General features: G+C 34.1%; 1 protein-coding gene and 1 long non-coding RNA gene across 3 annotated transcripts in view; both read left to right on the top strand.

Moving 5' to 3' along the window:
- Positions 1-22,271, top strand: part of LOC106673401 (SCY1-like protein 2) — a 456,897-nt gene that overhangs the window by 90,196 nt on the left and 344,430 nt on the right. The gene's annotated exons all lie outside the window — the stretch shown is intronic.
- Positions 17,144-20,433, top strand: LOC106673904. Its single transcript, XR_001341441.2, has 3 exons — positions 17,144-17,312; positions 19,342-19,475; positions 19,542-20,433. It is a non-coding gene; the product is annotated as an uncharacterized LOC106673904 (long non-coding RNA).

The following is a 22,271-nucleotide window of genomic DNA, read 5'->3' as shown; positions in this document are numbered from 1 at the left end:
AAGTTGTGTTAATCAGAAATAAAAGTTTTCGCCCAATTTATGACGTCATAACCTCCAGTCATCGATGTTGACATATGTTCGACCACGTACAGAATTCTAAGGGAGAAAAGTTTCTATATGTCGGCTATTGAAACTCAACATAAAAATCTAATCTGGATGAAAAGAACACCAAAATTCTGTATCAACCGTCAATATAATATTTCGATTCATTTCCAATTTTATTCAATACCCCGGATGTACACACAAAAAATATGTAATTATACAAAAGAATTTCAATAAATAATTTTCACGCGATCTAACAAGATTGCGAAACGATTTTTATGTAAAAAAGAAAGTCTAAATCAAGAGCCCTATGAGCCGAGAGGTAATTTACATATCTTCATATATCATTTGATCTGTTTGTGTACCTATGAGAAAATATTACGTAAAATTTTATTAAATTTGTTTAAATTATAGAAATTTAGAAAAATATCTTCTAGTAAAATAACTTATACAGGCAAATTTGCCAAATATAATTCTTATTCTTATAAGCTCTATTTAAATCTGTAATTTAAACTTTTACAGAAAAGAAAAAATAACTACATTTGGGCTCTATTAGTTCACCACTTTTCTGATTTTCTAAAAAAATCAAACATTTAGAAAGCAAACCTTTAAAGATATTTTTCCTCAAAATTAATTCTGAGAAAATTAAGGAAAACGTTAGAAGAGATTTTTTCAACCACGTTTTTCACATTTTAAATGTCATTCGTCGTTGAAATACCCTGAAAAATTAAATATTCTTCTCTCAAACGTTCAATTTAGATAAAATGCAAACGAGTTATGATTTTTAACACAGCATCGGCGAATTTATCTCAAAAATATATATTTTCGTTGCAACAAAATTATTATTCTTAATTTGTTAAAGTGTGGGGCTGTCAAGAATGTAATAGTTTAGAAAACATCCCTTTTCAATTTTTTTTTGCCGACGTTTCGACCTTTATTCAATGCAAAACAGACGTAAATTTAAATTTTGAACCAAGTATTTTATACTCACATAATGTGTTATTCTTGTGGTGTCATATTGGTTTGGTGAAAGTGTTTTGAAATGTGAATTGGATATGACTATGATATGAAACTTTGGCAAAAAAAAAAAAAAAAAAAAAAAATCCCACCACTTCAACAAATTATGATACAACAGGTCCCTGAGACACACAAATTATTAATATTGCTTTATCATTTATTTCAATTAAGAATTTTGATCCACATTACTTAGAAAGTATTTAGGTTTTCTAACGTTTTTATATTTAAACTCATTTAATACAATTGTCCGTATTATTTTATTCTCCTTCTTAACAAATTACTTTTTTTTAGCCATGCTTTTTAACTTAGTTTTACCAAAATGTTTAAGTAAAATCTGAAATCCCAAATCAGTTGCCCCTCCCTAGTACGTTGATGTAAAAAAAATTAGTAAGTAACTCAATTTTGTTTAATATGGTTTTCTCCCGTTTTAAGTTTATCATATGTCAGTAGACATCTCTTTTACGTAGGATAAGTCAATAATCCCGAGCACGCTCTCAAATACAATTTTGTCGTTTTGACTCATCGAACTACATAGCAAAAAAATGTAAAATATTTGTTTACGAAAGAACCATGTATATAATAATTTTGTGCAAAACGAAAACATGTGAGAAGCAAATTTTTAGGCAAAACCAAAGGTGTTTAATCACAAAAAAAGTTTATTGCTTTAAAAGGACGTCAGTAACATGAATGTGCTCTACGTGTAGTTATAAAATAAAAAGAACTAAGAGTTTTTAGTCCATTTAATATTTTTTTTCCTCACTTATAATGATCTACACTGTTGACACAGACAGAAAAATAGAAAATCCCGCTTTCTGATGGTTGTATTACCATGGAAATTGAACAAAATGCAAAGGGGTTATGGAATATTTTTAAGTGGATTACCGGCTCCCGAGTGATCCAGCCAGGAAATGTCTATTTTTTGTTTGCTATAAAAATTCATATTTAAGGGCTTTGCTTGAAAGAAATAGGATTTTTTTTCCCTTGGCCTACTTTACTTTCACTGGAAGCGACTTTTCTTACCTTTTTATATATTTACTATAATCTCATCGATCCTGTATAATATTGCCGTACGTTGAAAAACATTATTTTGCCTATGGTCGATCCTGTGCCATTTTAAAGTCATATATTTTGTTTCTGCTATTTTTCGCACACCCAATACCTACAAAATACTTGCAAAATATTTTGTAAACTAAATGTTATAAAAAAATGAGGAAACAAAAATTATGGGACCGGAGAAAATGGTATAATGATAAAAATATAAAAATGAAACTGTTGGTCTAACTTTCCATATTAAATATATCAACTACAATTTTTAATTCGAATATTTAAAAATATAACCATAACATTTTCTTCTCAAACATCCACGGCACGAATTGGGAAACAAAACATATATTGTTTCGAAAAACATAATTATAGACTACAAATTTAACGAATATTAATTTTCAACCGAATATTTCATAAATACTAATTAAGTAATGTAATAATGAATAAATAGAGTAATATTTACATAGTGATAGATTGATGTTGATAGATTTTATATCGTATATTTTGGTGTACATAAAAAATATGTTAACATAAAATGTTAGTGATTATTCAGAAATCGTGAGATGCGGTCTGTTGTAATGTAGGTTTCAGAAAAATATTTTTCTTATTGTGTCAACGTTTCGATCTTTATTGAGACCTTCTTCAGGGCCTGGGATTGACAAAACATTGTTTAAATTTAACAAATACATGTAGGATGTGGAAAAAAGTGAATTTATACAATGCAAAAAATATATTTTTTATATTCAATCAAAGTATTTCTACTCACTCAAAGTGTTTGTTTTTTGCGTAAGTGTGCCATTCTTGAGTGTCATGTTGGGAGTGCCAGTGAGATATTACTGTTTTTGCTCTCAACACGAGACGCAAGAATGGCACACTTACGCAGAAAACAAACACTTTGAGTGAGTACAAATACTTTGATTGAATATGAAAATTATATGTTTTGCATTGTATAAATTCACTTTTTTCAACATCCTACATGTATTTGTTAAATTTAAACAATGTTTGTAAATTACAATTAATTAAGGTTTTTAGTTGAGATAAAAAAGTCAATGGCACTAGCGGGATTCGAACCGACGATCTTCGGCTTGATACGCCGCTGCTCTACCACTTGATCTATCGTGACCTCGATCCACTCGGACACTAACTTCCTATCTCAACCCCACCTTTTGAATTTTCCCTCCTTTTTGCCATTTTTCAAATGTCGTGTAATTGGGTTGGATTCTCGACGACAAATGAAATGGCCACGGAGAGCTTTAGTGAAGTATACTTCATTTTTAATCATTAAATTCACTAATTTCGTAGTCCTCTTGACCAATTAATATATAATAAATAATTAAGGTTTTTAGTTGAGATAAAGAGAGAAGTTGGTGTCCGAGGATCGAGTTCACGATAGCTCAAGTGGTAGAGCAGCGGCGTATCAAGCCGAAGATCGTGGGTTCGAATCCCGCTCTTGCCACTGACTTTTTTATCTCAACTAAAAAACTTAATTAATTGTAATATATTAATTGGTCCAGCGGACCACGAAATTAGTGAATTTAAAGTTTGTAAATCTCAATCCCTGAAGATGATCTCAATAAAGATCGAAACGTTAGCACGATAAGAAAAATGTTTTTCTGAAACCTACATCACACCAGACCTCATCTCACGATTTCTGAATAATCATCGACTAACTGTCACTAATCATCGCACATAATATGTTAGTGTGAAATTTTAATTACCCAGTTTTAATGGTGGGTCTTTTTTGAAGAATGTCAAATACATTGTTTGTTCAATAGAACCTTTAATTATTAAATCCGTGCTCATGGTGAAAATAATCAATTGCCAAGGTTTGTAAATCTGATGAGAGATTATTTAAAATGACGAATCCGAGATTCACGAGGCTGTAGATGTCAAAGCTTTAGGATAGGAGGTGAATTTAATTAAAATTTACATCATGGGACTTGCGTAGTTGGGTGATATTAATGGCTTGTATAAGCCTCCAATCTCGTGGGGGCAGTGTCTTGTATCTCTGGTTCATTACGTGAAGCCCCTAGGTGATGGTTAGCTATCCGTTCCGATCAAAATATCTGTAATAACATTCGATAAGGAAAGATGTAATGATAATTCGTTTGTGGGAAAATATGTTTTTTTTTGGGGGGGGGGATTAATCGAACAAATATGTGGAGGAAAATCAAATTTTAAAAAATTTAAAGAATTCTAACGTGTTAAGTCAGTATTACCTGTTATGCAAAGAGTTGTTTTAAAACACAGGTTGTTCTGTGAAAAGAAGTCAATACTTAATGAGGTTATATATACGAAAAATTTGAATAAAACTTCACTTTGACCAAATTCTGATTCTCAATTTCATTTGAGATATTTCCCTTTTGAAGTTACTGCAAACTTTAACAACTTTTTTCCAAAAAGTTCCCCTTATGTTGTTAAACTTTGATCCTATTGGAAATTTGTTTATACCAGTATAATCATTAAAAATCCTATGTGAATTAATTTTTTTTTTTTTGAACTTAAGTGCACAAAATCACGATGAGCAGGATTATCGACCTGCTGGAAACATGAAGTTTTTTCAGAGGATCTACGGAAGAGGTCAACACAGAGAAAAACATCCTTTCGGTTTTCGTCGAGGTTTCGACAGTTTTTATACTGTCATCTTCAGGGCCTGTTTGATCATATAAAAAAATTAAAAACTTGAAAAGCAAATTGCACAAAAATTGAAATATCTTACTTAAACTTAATGGGGAAATAAAAAGACATGGTGTTTTGGGCACAGAAGTGCATTACGTTTTTTTTTGGCGCTCAGCATTTAAACATTATTTAAATTTAATTAATATTTATATATTTAAAAATTACAACTATAAGTACAATAAAAATTAAAAAACGTGGTCGAGAAAAGGTTACCTTATATAAGGCTAAAAAACTATTAAAAACCTTCTTTTTTTGTTTTCAGGTACATGCGATCACAGTGTGTTTCTTATACATACATATGTACAATTAACTTATCTTACATTTAAATTACATTAAGATCACAGATCAAAAAAAAAAAAACAAAAAACAAACCCTCTTCGACGAGAGGAACAAAGGCTACGGGATAAACTCGTTTTCTCTCCCCTGGTTAACAGATTCCGCCACTAGGGCGACGTTCTCATTTCCATCCTTTGCTTTGAATTTTTGTATTCGTTTAGGAGGCCTGCATAGACCGAAATGGATCCCAACCTATCGGTTTGTAGATTACAAGTATTTGGGGTAACACTGATATATATATATACTTTTTCGGTCAGTAATCTCCTTTCCAAGTTCGACTCCCCGGACAAGATTTTCGGGGAGTCGAACTTGAAAAAGAGATTACGGTTTAACGCATGGGTAGCAAGTCCCGATATCTTTTTCTTATTGTCGCAATCCAACCTGTGTTGGTCCAACCGTGCAGACAATTTTTGCTTAGTTTGACCTACATAGTTGACATTCTATTCCCGAAACGACACCTGATAGACCACATTGCAAAGTGATCCGATTGGTTCTTTCGTTTTTAGATTTGCATGTAATATATTTAGGTTGTTCTTATACTTATAAGCAATTCCTGCATCCCCAAATTTGTGCTTGAAGAGCCTTTTTAATTTTTGGGACACTTCAGGTATATACGTGATAGACCTGAAAAAAGTTGGTTTTGCCACCCCGTTGTTCAATTTTTGTGCAATTTGTTTTTCATGTTTTTAATTGTTTTTGATATGATAATAAAACAGGCCCTGAAGATGACAGTATAAAAACTGTCGAAAGCTCGGCGAAAACCGAAAGGAAGTTTTTCTCTGTGTTGACCTCTTCCGTAAATCCTCTGAAAAAACTTCATGCACAAAATCACTTAAAATTGCTTCTACTAATAAACTGACTATAAATGTACTTAATTTTTCAAAGATCAGTGTCAATAACGTAGAAATAATATTCAATTGCTAAAACGTGATTTTACGGGTACAGACAAAACACAGTCTATGGTATAAAACTGAACTTAAAAAAAAACTCTTCTAATAATTAAATTAAAGTTTAACAATTTATTTAAGTCGTGAGAAGCGGTCAAGAATGAGGTAATTTACAAAAACCTATTTTTCAATTTTTTGCCGACTTTTCGACCTTTATGCGGATCATCTTCAGGGTATCAAGTGTGATGCTATTCTTGTGGTGTATTAATTGTTATTTGTGAAATTGTTGAAAATATAGAATGACCTCGAATCGCAAATCCAATCCAGAAAAACCCCATTTTCGACAAATTTAAAGTTTGACTTTCTTGAAGAATGAAACTTTATTATCCTTTCCTAACATATTTTTCTGCGATTTGTTTACTACAACTTATAATAAAAAATGTAATTATAACAAAATTTAGAAGGCGGATAATGGTCACATTTTAGCCTAATTTTCCATGTATGATAACTTCCTGAAAAACGAATCTGTCCATAGGAAAGCCTGAGATTCAAAAAAATGTAATTTTGGTTAGCCAATTTTAACACCTTCGTTCTACATTGGCTCACGTAATTGGTCAGGTTTTTATGTTTTCATTAATTATTATTAGTATTTATTATTTTTGTATACATATTTTTAAATTTTGGAAGGGGCGATATGACATCCTTGCTTTAATATAGAGAGCAATCTCAACACGACACGCAAGAATGGCACAATTACGAAGAAAACAAACACTATGAGCCCTGAAGATGATCCCAATAAAGATTGAAACGTTGGCACAATAAAGAAAATGTTTTTCGGAAACATAAGTCACACCAGGCCGCATCTCACGATTTCCGAATAATCAATAGAATACTGCAGTTTTTATAAAATTTGATGGCAATATTACGGTTACGACCTAATCCCTCCAATCATCCTATCTCAAGTACCTAAAAAAGCCATTACGTTACATAGTCAAGAGGGTTTTATGCGCAACCATTTCCTTAACCTTTGAAAAATCTCAAAACCAAAAACAGCTAATCCATTGCCTAGCTCGTACCGACCCATCCGCCTTAACCGCCTTTCATTGCATATATTGTATATATTATGCAGGGTGGGCGACCCAGACCCGAGGGTTTAAATGCCTGGGTAGACTCGTACCCCATCCCTAAAAGGTCCGGGACTTGGTCGGCTCACGTGTCCCGCATAAACCTCTTGGACTTGTTTACAAACCCCAACCCCAAGATTTTGGACCATTTTTCTCGGGGAGTGATTTGGTGATGTCCTCTCGTTCAAAGATTTCAAATCTAGACCTAGCATACCTATCACACTCTGCGAGGTAAGGCCCTTGCCGTTTCTTCTTTTATTTTGCAGGAGCGGCAAAAGGGATCTGGTAGGATACCCATTACGAAGAGGTGTCTTCTCAGTGGGCAGTGGCCCGTCAGTAATACCTATTAGCCTCCTAATTCCCTTCTTTGTGTTAGAGAGTAGCCATTTCGATTCTGCTGGTTTGATCGCCTTAACAAACTCTTTCAATTGCCTGTGTCCGGGGGATAAATTCCACTCCCTAAGGAATTGTTTCATGCCCAGTTAATGATACTCTCTTTCGCTGTGCTCATAGAGTGAGGTAATACCGGTTGTGGCCCGACAAACGCAGTATTAGAACCTTCTTTGGCTAGGCCATCCACCTTTTCATTGCCATGGTGTCCTTTATGTGCTGATATCCAAATAAGGGTCAACTTACTCTCAAACTTGAAAGAGATCCTATTGATAAGATCTATAGTTTCCTCCACCAGTCGTGAGGTTGACAAATCTTTTTGTAATGCCCTAAGACTAGCCTGACTGTCCGAAAAGATTTTAATATCGTTTCCCTTAATTTTATTTTCCATAAGTGTTCTACAACACACATTAATGGCCCAGATTTCCGCCTGAAAAACGGAGGTGTTATTGCCAAGAGGGGAGAAGATGCTGATTCCTAATTTTGGTATGTAGATTCCTGCACCACTCCCTCTTCATTTGATAAGTGATCCATCTGTGTAGCAGTCTACGTTACGATGGTCATCATCCATACTATAATTTTAATCACAAGTGGTGACTACCTGAAAGTGCTTGTTCTCCGAAGGGGTTTTAATCTTTTTATCACTAACGCTTAATAATTGACCGTTAACCTTACTCAATAGTTGTGAGATTTTCGAGTGGCCTATGTTGTTGCACTTATGATTCGAGCCGCCCTCGCTAATTAATCTGTAGCAGCTGATTAGTGCTCTGACCTTATCCTCAATGTGAAGGGGTGTGGTATTGGTTATGATTTCAAGAGCTAGGGTGGTGTCGTTGAAAATGCTCCGGTCATCATCAAACAACCTAGTCTTTGACCTTAATTTATTACTATTCCCTTTAATTTCTAGACCTTTCCACCACAAATATTAGAAAACCTCCTATCGATCCAATTGTCTAATTAAATTCCTACTGACACAAATCGCGATCACCAATTCGGCATTGGATATTGCCTTTCCATCTCCCTTGAGCTAAAGTAATATTTTGTGTTCTTGAATATACAACAAGCTTTTCACCGGTACATTCTGGACTATTGTGGAAGCTCAGACACATCCTACCAGCAACCTTCTTCTTCAATCCGTCTTGATGATTGTTGCTTCCATGCTTCCCACAAAACTTCAATATCTTGTCCTTAGTACTAGGGTGTTCCTCAGGGAAGAGTTTTGCTCCTCTGCTTTACTCAATTTATACTTAAAAACTTACCTACACATCCTTGCTTTTGACAATGATCCCACAATCTTCAGAAAAAACAATCCTGTCACCTTCGGAGGATTGGTTTTTAAGTTGATATATGAGGTTTTATAACTAAATGCAACTGTCTGGAATAGGGGTAGCTTTGGTATACGGTCCCTATGCTATTCTCGTTCTGTCGATCACTTTTTGACAGCGTGCTCAAATATGGTGAGATTCTGCTCTTACACATTGCTCATTTTGCTCTAGCAAAAAGTGAGCTATTGCGGTTCTTGAATTTCTCAAATTTTTGATGCTTGTTATGGTATACTATACATGATTGGAGATATTGATACAAAAATTTGATTTTTAACATTTATTCTTAGATATCAAAAATTTGTGTATACACCTCATTTTAAATACTTGTACGCTCGTTTATTTTTATTGTCTTTTTTGTATTTATAATTTTTTTCTTTTCTTCTCTAACTTATTTTATATATACAGTTTTAAAACAATAATCTCCGGCATATGAATCTGAGGATTCATGTCCGCATTGCTTTTGTCCTTTAGTTTAACGAAAAATGTTTTAATTTTGTTTTCATAAAGCAGTTAGTACTATTACTATTACATATAAATTAATCATAATAATAGATATCTTTTTTTCCAGGTAAGGCTGATGTGTAATGTATTATATCCAGATAGTTCTGTGAGTACATTTTTGCTTTATACATTAAAGACGAATTATGATAGTTGTAAGGAATAGTAAAAACAATTTGAAAAAATTAAGTTGTTCTGTTCGTTTCAATTAATTAATCTTTACAAGAGGTATTGGTTGAGATAAAAAGTCAGTGCCACGAGTGGGATTCGAACCCACAAACTTATGCTACATACGCCGCTCGTGACAATGACTTTTTTATCCCAACCAATAAATTACTTCAAGATTAATCAATAGTTATTCAGAAATCGTGAGATGCGGTCTGGCGTGATATAGTTTTCAGAAAAACATTTTCTTTATCGTGCCAACGTTTCGATCTTTATTGAGATCATCTTCAGGGCTCAAAGTGTTTGTCTTCTGTGTAATTATGCCATTNAAAACACTTTGAAACCCTGAAGATGATCTCAATAAAGATCGAAACGTTGGCACGATAAAGAAAATGTTTTTCTGAAACCTACATCACAACAGACCGCATCTCGCGATTTCTGAATAATTATCGATTAACGGTCACTAATCACCACACATTAATTAATAGAAAAAATTTATTTGGTCAATCGGATCACGAAACCTGATCGATTTAATAAGCAAAATGAAAGGGGTTAGAGCAGCGTCGTATTGAGCTGAAGGTCGGGGGTTCGAATCCCGCTCGTGACAATGACTTTTTTATCTCAACCAATACTTTACTTAAAGATTAAGTAATTGAAAAGAACTTATTTGGTCTATCGTACCACGGAACCTAATCGATCACTATTCTTATTTCGTTATCCCTGATATTGAGAAAAGCATTATTGTGACACGGTTATTTCAAAAGTTTCCAGGACCTTGCCAGTTGAATAAGTTGTTGATACTCTGACGTAGGAAGGGATTCAGTAAACTTTATCTCGCTTTTTTCTTTTTCCTCGTTCTTTTATATAATTCATATTTCTTTTTAAACATAATAATAATTTTATCTATAAATCGAGGATAAATTGATTTAATTATTTCACCTTTAAACGCGTTGGCATGAAGAAAATCGGCGCTGTTTTTTTCCCGCATTTATGCATCCATCAATGTGTGATTGAAAATTTTCAAAGCGATGAAACAATTAACTTTCCCTTCAACCTATCGGCCGAAATTCATTTCAATTGAACCTCACTCCTCGATCAGTCAAAAATTAGACAGAAGCCCGTAATTACAAATCCCTTTTGTTTGCGAGCCTTCAATAATTTGTCCAGTCATTCCACGTTGATTTGTTCCGTATCGGCATTGCGTTTAAAATTTAATGCATTTACACCCTTGACAAGAGCGTATCTTTTTGAGGCTAATTGATTAAAATTGCCTTACTTTTTAACCTTAAAGGATTTTATTATCGAATAATCTTCCATTTTCGGATAGGGCCTTTACCCTTATGATTACATTTCCTACGGCGCTTAGTCACGGCATAGCGTGACAGGTCCCTCTTTGTTTATTCAACAGATTATCCACTCAGGATCAACCAGTGACTTGAATTTTACGAAAAGCTTTAGTAGGGTGTCTTGGGTTATCATCCGCTGTTTGATCATTCTTATCATGTGACTTTCAAAAACATGCTTAAATACAATCAATTATCATGAACAATACTGACACCATATTATCATATCATTTAAATAATAACAAACTAGTTAGTTATACAATTAAATTCCTCTTTATACAAACTCGGCCGTCGGTCGGATAATAAAAGTAAAATTGTAACTCGAGTATATACGTTTTTTATATGATTAATAGCACTATACAAGCCGACCGTCGGTCTTGACTTTGGAAAAAGTAGTCCATTAAATCTGTTTTTTGTGTTAATAAGTTTACGTTATGTTAATGAAAATAATTTTCAGCCTCCTAAGTGACAAAGTTTGTGCTGCCTGTTTTTTCATCTTTGCGAATTTAAACAACAATAAGTACGAAAAAATGAAGTCCGAGATAGATAGAAAGATGGATAGTATAGAAGATATGCATGAAGCATTTATAGAGATAGATAAATAGATAGATAGACAGATAGATAGATGGTGATAAAGATAAATAATTATAAATAAAAAGGGGGATAGAGAGTAGATAGAGAAAGATATTGATACAGATAAATAATGGTAAATTGATAGATAAATAGATAGATAGATAGATAGATAGATAGATAGATAGATAGATAGATAGATAGATAGATAGATAGATAGATAGATAGATAGATAGATAGATAGATAGATAGATAGATAGATAGATAGATAGATAGATAGATAGATAGATAGATAGATAGATAGATAGATAGATAGATAGATAGATAGATAGATAGATAGATAGATAGATAGATAGATAGATAGATAGATAGATAGATAGATAGATAGATAGATAGATAGATAGATAGATAGATAGATAGATAGATAGATAGATAGATAGATAGATAGATAGATAGATAGATAGATAGATAGATAGATAGATAGATAGATAGATAGATAGATAGATAGATAGATAGATAGATAGATAGATAGATAGATAGATAGATAGATAGATAGATAGATAGATAGATAGATAGATAGATAGATAGATAGATAGATAGATAGATAGATAGATAGATAGATAGATAGATAGATAGATAGATAGATAGATAGATAGATAGATAGATAGATAGATAGATAGATAGATAGATAGATAGATAGATAGATAGATAGATAGATAGATAGATAGATAGATAGATAGATAGATAGATAGATAGATAGATAGATAGATAGATAGATAGATAGATAGATAGATAGATAGATAGATAGATAGATAGATAGATAGATAGATAGATAGATAGATAGATAGATACATAGATACATAGATAGATAGAAAGATATATAGATAGATAGATACTTAGATAGATAGAAAGATATATTGATAGATAGATACTTAGATAGATAGATAGATATAGATAGACAGAAAGATAGATAGAGAGAGAGAGAGAGAGATTGATTGATTGATATCGCTTTATTTACCTAATCTCTCAAGATTTGGTCTCAAGGACCACTCTTATATCTAAAGAGAAGTACAGATTTATTATTACAATTGCTCTACTCAATCATTTAGAAGTACATAGAACAAAAATATTCCTTGGTTTTACACTTTGACCAATTCATTGTATAATATACATAATCGGTTTACATATTAACAAGAAGGCGAACGAAAAATGACATAACAATAACTAAAAAAATTAAATTTTACTTTTCAAAATAAAACATAAAATTTCTTCAGGACAAAGTAAAATAAGTGAACTTTCTTTTACAGGGTATTTACAACTACTTATTAACAAAGGGATATTAAAATTAGAGAGAGAGAGAGAGAGAGAGAGAGAGAGAGAGAGAGAGAGAGAGAGAGAGAGAGAGAGAGAAGTAGATAGACAGATAGGTAGACACAGATAGATAGGTAAAAAGACAGTTAGATAGATAGATAGATAGACAGATAGATAGATGGTGATACAGATAAATAAGAGGTGATACAGATGATAAATAGAAAGAGGAATAGAGATAGGTAGAGAAGATAGATAGATATTGATACAAGTAAATAATAATAAATAGATATATAGATAGATAGATAAGTAGGTTGAGACGAGAGAGAGAGAGAGAGAGAGAGAGAGAGAGAGAGAGAGAGAGCGAGTGAGAAAGAGAGAGAATGAGAGAATGATAAAGGAAGAGAATTATCCAAACAAATAAGTGGCAGATACGTTGTGAAAAATAACAGGAATGTGAGTGCTTCGTAGAAACGTAGAGTGGGTGAGAAAATAATCTAAAATTGGAGAAAAAAATAGAAATGGCAAATAGGAAGTCAGACAAAAGGGAAAAGAAATTCTCTCTCTCACTTTCAGTCTGTTTCTTGTTCTATTTACATTTTGTCACGTATATTTCCTTCCCTACACACTCTTACTGTTATCATTTAGAATTCAATTTGTCTCTCTCCATATTCCTCTTTTTTATCCCTCTCCCTCTCTAACTCTCTTTACTTCTCTCGCGCGCGCGGGCACGCACCACACACACACACATTTATGGTGAAAATAAATTTTTATTTATTAATCTCAACGATTTGTAGGATATTTTACCAGTAACTATTATAATTAATTAAGGTTTTCAGTCGAGATAAAAAAGTCAATGGCACGAGCGGGATTCGAACCCACGATCTTCGGCTAGATACGCCGCTGCTCTACCACTTGAGCTATCGTGACCTCGATCCGCTCGGACATTAACTTCCTATCCCAACCGCACCTTTTGAATTTTCCCTCCTTTTTGCCATTTTGGAGATCGTGTGTTCGAATCCCGCTCGTGCCATTGACTTTTTTTATCTCGGCTAAAACCCTTAATTATTAGTAATATATTAATTGGTCAAGCGGACCACGAAATTAGTGATAAGAATAACTATTATATCGAATCATATTACAGTTTCTACTGCCTGTTCCATTTCGGCACAGATGCAAAGTAAAACGATAAAGAACCTAGTCTAAATTTTCTTTCTATGATTATTCTGACATTGGTTGCTTTTAATCATGATACAACAGTATTGAAATCAAAATAAGAATAAGATGAGTATAACTAAATTTTTGCGTATTATCTTGTGTTGTTTCACATAAAATGGTTCTCTCTCGCTCTCTCTCTCTCTCTCTCTCTTTCTCTCTCTCTCTTTCAGTATTTTGCTCTTTTGCACTCTCCGCCTCTCTCTCCCTCTTTCAGTATTTCGCTATTTTGCTCTCTCCCGCCCTCACACCCTCTCTCTCTCTTCTTTCCTTTTTCATTCTTTTGTTCTCTTTCGTTTTTTTCTTTTCCTCTTTCTCTACCGTCTATTTTTTCAAACTTCGGTTGTCATTAATTATATTTGTAACTAAATAAAGTATATATAATTAAGCAAATCTGCTGATTGTGATTTCGTAGCGTTTGTAGTGTGAACGACGGTCACCCGTGTCATATGGGGGATGTTTCGATCAGCCTTGATCGCATGGATGGTGACAAAGGGGACAATGATGATTTTTGTATGGAGGATGTTAAAATGAAGTGAGTGAATTCGATACAGGGCTCAAGTTTAATAGTTTGACAAGGTACATTTCCAAAAAAGTTTGTGGTTTAGTTGTAGATACAGTAATATTGTTGACGAAGGGTGAAAGTATATGGTGGGATGAATTGATGTTGATGAATGCTATCAGGATTAGGAGAGAAAAAAGTATGCAGAAGGGAAAGATCAGAAGTGTAGAAAATAAAGACGATTCGTGTCAATATACTTCCTTGAAGAACAGCAGTGTTGATAATATAAATAGGTTTATGGAAATCTTTCACGGTACATTGGTAAAGGACGCATTCTTTTCAATTTCTACTGCAGGCCCAAAAAATGGAGAAACATCCAGGAAGACGGACAGTACCTCTTTAACATTAAGGGGGGGGGGGCTTAGTTTATAATCAAGTTGTGATGGCAGATTGATGTCAGGAAAAAGTTTGATGGAAAAGTTATCGGGCACTTTTCCATGGAACACTTTGATGGAGCGGAAGGAAATCATGTTTTAAATGTTTCAGTGCACATTTTTGAAATTAGTTATGTAAAAGAAACGTATGATTAACTACAACATGGGTAAAACGAATTATTTTTAGTTTTATGCAAGACAAAATTAGTAAAATAAAAGAAATATATTAGCAAGATTTGGAATATTAGTTAAATATGGAATAAAATGATTATGTATTAAATGATAGGTCCTTCGGAAAGAGGGTAAAAGTTGAACTTAATTCAACGATGGTGAGCCATTATCAACCGAGAAAGTACAACCCTCGTGGGTGAAAAGTGTGAGGCGGAAATGGAAAATACGAACTACGCCGAAAAGAAAATCCCTGCTCGGGAGAATATTAAATTCGGGGCAGACAAAGTTTCATAGAGCATATGGCGGGGTGAGACCTAATAAACCACGCTCCAGTGAGATACTGGATCCTAACCCAACTCCCCCTGCAAAAGGGAAGAATACAATCGCACGTATTCCTTTTCTCCTGGCCTTGTGTTTGGTTTTATTGTTCACGATTCGACACCTTTAAGAGGTGTTTGCTCACGTTCTTTCCGCCATGAACGGATCGGCGGAATCTCCAAAGTAAACGTGTTAAACCCTTTGAAATGCTAAGCCTGATCAAGTTGCCAGTCCGTTCCAAACTTAATAATGAGAAAGCTTTTTCGGTTAATTTGGGCCAGTTTCAGATTTCTAATTTTGGAATCATGGAATGAGAGCACTATCTTAGTTTTAAAAGAAACCTATCTAGAAAGTAATCTGTTCTAATTTGTAATAGGACAGTTTCATTTTTATTGGGTTGTCCGGAAAATAATGCAGGATTTTGGTATTAAACAAAAAAAAAGAAACTAGTTACTTTAAAGCAATGTTCTTTAATCAAAATANCATACAAATGAGTAATCCTGTAAACGTAAACAGAATATTTTATATAGATTTTTTTTAATGAAAACTTAAAATCCTGCATTATTTTCCGGACAACCCAATAATTTGGGGTACGAATTAATAAACCGAGTATGATCTACAGGTAGGTGCTATTTATACGTAAACTTTTTGGAGATTTCTTGTTTTGCAAAATTTAAAAAAATGAAGGTAAACAGGTAAATTTGAAATTAAAAACAGTTAATTTGAAGTTAAAACTGTTTAATTCAACAGGCTAATTTAAAGTGAAAAAGGGTTAATTTGACGGAAAAAACCTATAAAAATTAATGAATGAATGAGTATTGTTTTATTTCAAAATCTATTACATTTTGGTCGTAAACTGCTTCTTTTAAAATTGTAAACAATAACTAATAAATATAAAGCCGAAGGGGTTTATTTTTGTGATAATTAATATAATTTGAATGCTATAAGTCGATAGTTAAAAAAATATGATAGAAAACTATTGTGCAGAATCGTACTGTATCAGATTATGTATATACATATTTTCAGCTCAAAGAGCCTTACACAAAAATGTCTTTTCGATACCGACATCTTTCCCCACCCCTTCAAAATCCAACGTATATAAACACAAAATATCAAAATCTCACTGGCACTCTCGACACGACACGCAAGAATGGCGGAATTACACAGAAGACTAACACTTTGAGTGAGTAGAAATACTTTGATTGGATATAAAAAAAAAATGTTTTGCATAGTATAAATTCACCTTTTTCCACATCGTACATGTATTTGTTAAATTTAAACAATGATTGTAAATCCCAGGTCCTGAAGATGATCTCAATAAAGATCGAAACGTTGGCACGATAAAGAAAATGTTTTTCTTAAACCTACATCACACCAGACCGCATCTCACGATTTCTAAATAAATACAAATATCAGATAATATATATAATCTGATACAGTACGATTCTGCACAATATTTTTCTATCATATTTTTTTTAAATATCGACTTATAGCTTTCAAATTATTTTCACAACAAAAACAGAATCTTTTGAAATAAAGTGAGTAATATAACTAATGCATTATTTTTCGCTTTTAGGGCTGATTGGCTCGAATTTTGTAGTGATATGTTCGAATGATAATCAGAAATTAGGATAACATTTCATTGTGAACCTTGATCCTACGTCCTTATCCTGTTTCTGTTAACATTTTTATATTTATTAAATTTATTAAAATTTGTAACATTATTTACAACATATGAGTTTTTTAAATTTAAACACATGCCTTGAGGAGCCGGCCGTTGCTGGCACTCTATGTGTATGATTAGGGGTCAAGATCAGTTGAGGTGACGTGCTGGGCTGTCAGGATGGGAATGAATGGAGAGGTCTCGAGCAGTATGAAGTTTTGAAATCTGGAGAGGATTCGTTCGTTAACAAAATGAATGTTGAGGTCTTTGTGGACAGTGAGGTTAGTGACATAATCAGGTGTTTTAACAATTTGTCTAAGGACATTCGATTGGAAGGACTGGATGCGCTGGATATTGGAAGGTTTGTCCCCACAGTTCCACCCCGTACGTCGATATTAGTCTTAGTAAAGTCTTGTACAGTGTTAGTATTGTCTTAACTGTCAAAGTCGGTTTCGGTCCCAGAAGTGTCCTTAGTAGTCCAAGTCTTGCATTAAGATTCACTTAATTAAGGTATTAAGTTGAGATAAAAAAGTCAGTGTCACCAGCGGGATTCGAACCCACGACCTTCGGCTTGTTACGCCGCTACTCTACTACTTGAGTTATCGTGACTTCGATCCCTTGGGCACTAAGGTCGTGGGTTCGAATCCCGCTCTTGACACTGATTTTTTTATCTCAACTTAAAACCTTAATTAATTAAATGTTATTAATTGGTCAAGCGGACCATAAAAATAGTGAATTGAATTCTTTCATTAAGTTTGTTTTAGTCTTGTGTGGGGATTTCACGTCAGTCTGCTGTCGAGATATAGTCCCAGAGATTTGACTTGAGCGGAAACTGGTATCTCTTTGTTGTTGATGTACAATGGAGGGCAAGTCTGTTTTTTCAGCGTAAAAGTACACTGAGTGCATTTTTATTCGTTTAGACTTGTCATCAATTTTTTACACCAGTCTTCAAAGCTCAAGGTGTTCTTGGATGTTGGAGGAAGCATAGACAGGATCGAGTTAAAGGATAGGATTGCGGTGACATCCGCGTAGGTGGTGAAAATAGTGTCAGGATGTATTGGTAAGTCAGCGGTATAAATGATATATAGGATAGGACCAAGGATACTACCTTGCGGTAAACCGATCTGTATCTGTTTGACATTCGAGAATTCATGCCACACCTCACTCTGAATCAGCGATCAGTTAGGTAGGATTTGAATGAAAGATAATCATGAGAGAGTAGGAAGCGCTTAAGTTTAGAAAGTATGCTTCGATCCCAGACCTTGTCGAAAGCTTGTGCTACGTCTAAGAACGCACCCACGCAATACTCTTTTTCTCGGGCCGATGAGATGGTGTCGACTACTATAAAACATTGTTGGAAAGTGGAATGTTGAGAAGGGAAACCGAATTGGTGGTAGGGAATGATTTTGTAGGTAACAAGGATTGGTATTTAGCGTTTTAAAAGGGTTCATTCTAGGATTTGGACATTACATGTAGCGGGCCAATAGATATGTAGTATGCGATCTGGTTAGGGGGTTTAGTGCGGTAGATTTCGCAGGACACTGTAGGTGATTAGGTCATGACCAGCGGGCTTTTCTGCATGGAGATTTGTGGGTACGGTATTTAACTTCAGAACGATGAACAGGTTTCGGAGGGTGTTGGAAATGATCAACCAGCTATTTTCATGACTTAGTTGGAGTTGCTCCGAAGCGGTTGTGCGATCGGGATGAGAGGATAGCACAACTGTTTCGCCTGCAAGGTATGCAAGAATGGTGGAGGGTGAAGTTGGGACATCTGTAGTCTTGAGCTGTTAAAGGATCGGTCCAAATACATAACCGTGAGGTACACTGCGCCAGAGGTCTCTGTAATGTTAAGGAAATGCATTAACTGTTGTGCGTGAGAGGTATCATTTCTGACCCAGAATCCGTTTGGTGATCGGATGGGTGAATGGGCTATGTGGTATTTTAATACTTTTTTGGTAGCGGACAAGAGGGAGGTGGCTTGAGTGGAAAGGGATATTATGAGTTAAATTTACAAATGACATAGTTCATATGACGATAGGTAAGTTAACAACCATTGTAATTCTCCCAGCTGTACGCAAGTACTAATCCTCGTTCTGTAGGTCGCGTGGCCATCTTCTGTTCAGTCGTCTGGTGTTATTATAAGGGTGGTTTTTATTGGATAAGGATTGGGCAACTAGGTCCGGGTGAGAGAAGAATTTAGTGTGTAAAGGATGTTGTTGTAAATGTAGACTTTGGATGTTGGAAGTTGAGGTGGTTCCCCACAGTTCTACTCTGTAAGTACTGATTGGTTCTTATTATTTTCTTGTAGATTGTCAGCTTGCTTTTCATTGAAATGTTAGATTTGCGCGACAGTAGATTGTAGAGTAGTCCGAAACGTTGGTTCCAGATTAGTCTTGAGTCTAGATGGAACCTAAGGTAGCACACGCAGTCTGATTTTGGAATGTGAGTATTACTGAGGAATGGAGGGTTTGCTTCGAAGGATACATGGGTGTTTCTGTTTTCTTTAAGCTTTACACGGCAGTGCTTCAACCGTTCGGCTATTTTCATGACTTATTTGAAGTTCCTCCGAAGCAGTTGTGCCATCGGGATGAGAGGATAGCACAGCTGTCTGAAATAAATGCAAGAATGGTGGAGAGTAAAGTTGGAATTTCTGTAGTCTAGAGGAGGTAAAGGATCAGTCCAAATAAATGGCCTTGAGGTACTCCTGCGTCCAGATATCCCTGTACATAAAAGTAAAAAGAAGTACAAAAGGATTTCTCGTCATACGGAAAAACCTAGTATTCAACTTGTATATCGTGGTAACAAAATTTCCAATTAGAACGATTGCAATTATTTACTAAAAAAACGAGAGTGGCTACTTTTATGCATATTATTTTTTATGCGTATAAAATCTCATATCTGAATCATATTTATCATCTGTGGTCTGTTGATCGTAAATATAAATGTTCAGTTTACAACACTCAAAAACTAAACCAATATAAAACAGGGTACTTTTTTGTTCATTTCACATTACACCCCATTTGCCAGATTATACGAGAGGAATAAATAATTCCGAAAACGCAAAACGATTTATAGCCCTGCAACAAAGGACTAAAGGGGCGGCAAAAAATATTAAATCCGCTAGGCAACAGGGAGGAAATCCGTTTCTATTTTTAATTTTTCATACTTTCAGTACGCAATAGGTATAAACGGTCAAAGGAAAACTAATTTTTTCCATTGAAACCTCAATTTACTTTATTCAAAAGCAGACTGTGTATTTGAGTAATCCGAAAATAGAATATTTTTTTACAATGATTTACAGAATCAAGCTATAAAACAAGAAGTTGAAAAAAATCAAAGGGGCCTCGGTTAAAATCAAAGTTAACTTTACAATATTTAATAAGAACCCCCGTTGATATTTTTTCACGGCGAATATAAATATTTAAAAAAACTAAGTCGCTGTTCATTTCTTCTTAATAAGCATTTCATAAAGCATACTAATAAACTAGCTTAAATGCTATCAAATAAAATACAACAATAATTAAACAAATAAAATTTTATTATATGTGGATTAAAAGTTCATCTCAGAATAAAATGAAAAACAAAAAATTGCAGCACATCTAAGAAACAAAAATAAGGTGGTTTATTATTGTGTTTTGAACTAAGGAATATATGTCAAAGTCGTTTTTCGAAATCACCAGCATGTAGGCGTCAACGAAAGCAAAGTCTAGCACCTTCTCTGCGAAGTCTATTTTGAGATACATGCCATATATCATTATATTCCAAAACCTTGGACTTCCTCAGAACTCTACGGGCATAAGACGACTTATTGAGCTACAGTTAGTTTTTAATTGCGTAGCGTATCTTCGAAAGAAATATGAGAATGTCAAGTGGAAGAGATTTGTATTTTTGATCGTGGGACAGCTAACCGAATAAAAAGCTGATTTTATTCGTCCATACAAATCAATAACACAGTTTCTCAAGAACCGAGTTTATTTATGTACCATACCTTTATCCAGTTTTAGAGAAAGCGATATACCACGGTGAGAAGTAAACCAATTTTATCCAGCAAATAATGATCTTGTCAGTGAGACGGAATTAAGGACATCGATATTTGAAATGGTTTGTATGTGTTGTACAATGTTTAAGTACGCTCAAATACGAATTAATGAAAAAGGATATGATAGACCATATAACATGGATTAATTTGTAATAGACAAAATAAAATATAAATAGTTTGAAAAAAAACCCTCGAATTTTACAGTTAAATAAATTATGCCAATCGAAAAAAATACATTTTACGTGTTAGTATATTTTTATGGTTCTTATATTTTCTGTGTCGCTGTTGCCTCTGGGTACTCAACAGAAAGAAATTGCACATTTAATAAATAAAACGGCGAATATCATTATGGAAAAGCCGGCAAACAACAGTTCTATTTATGAAAATGACTTCGGACCAAGTCAACGTCTCTGGAATCTCCGTTATAGAAAATTCCAACGAGCCAAAATGACCGAGCCGGGCAAAATATTAACTCCACAATTTCTGGGGCACCGTTGATTGCGGATATTACATTATCAACCCCTTCGCCAGTCGAGAAATCGATAAATGCCCAGTCGAAAAGTTTATCACGAGTCTAATCTAAATTAGAACTTCATTTGAAAATCCATCAAGTCCCGATTCATAACCAAATAATGTTACATGTCTCTATTAGAATATCTCCTCTAAGTCGCAAACCCAGTAGTAACTAAAATGGCATCAAATTAACTAAATGATAAATTAAACTCCATAATTTTGAGTGATTCATAAAAATGATTGTATTATATAATAAATATTTAATTATCAATGGGCTGATTATGCATACAGAAAAATACATATATAAGGGTGTGAATTAATTGCACTTCAGACTTTAATATGAAGAACTTTTGGAATATGCTTTAGAAATTCATACTTTTTAAATTAACTTTACGCGCCATCGTACCTTTACAAAGGTTTTTCGGCCATTCCAGTCAACGAGATTTAAAAATTTGTTTTTTCTTTTTCCGCCAATCACCTAGGTTTGCTTTTTACGAAAGACCGCAGAAAATACAGTGGGAGCATTAGCGCTTGGGTCAGATCCTGAATTTCATTCACGGTGTTGGATGGGGCGTCCGATAGATCAAGAACGATAGCCGCTCTCCTGGGCCAGAACTGTCGAAGTTGACTTCGGATAGACGGGTCGTTTTAAAATTCAATCTGATATCCGACGCATATATCCTGGA

Source organism: Cimex lectularius, unplaced genomic scaffold (genome assembly GCF_000648675.2).
Source record: "Cimex lectularius strain Harlan isolate CLEC.00 unplaced genomic scaffold, Clec_2.1 scaffold123, whole genome shotgun sequence".
NCBI lineage: Eukaryota > Metazoa > Arthropoda > Insecta > Hemiptera > Cimicidae > Cimex > Cimex lectularius.
Note: the sequence above shows the minus strand (reverse complement) of the source record. Positions and strands in the feature narration are given on the sequence as shown.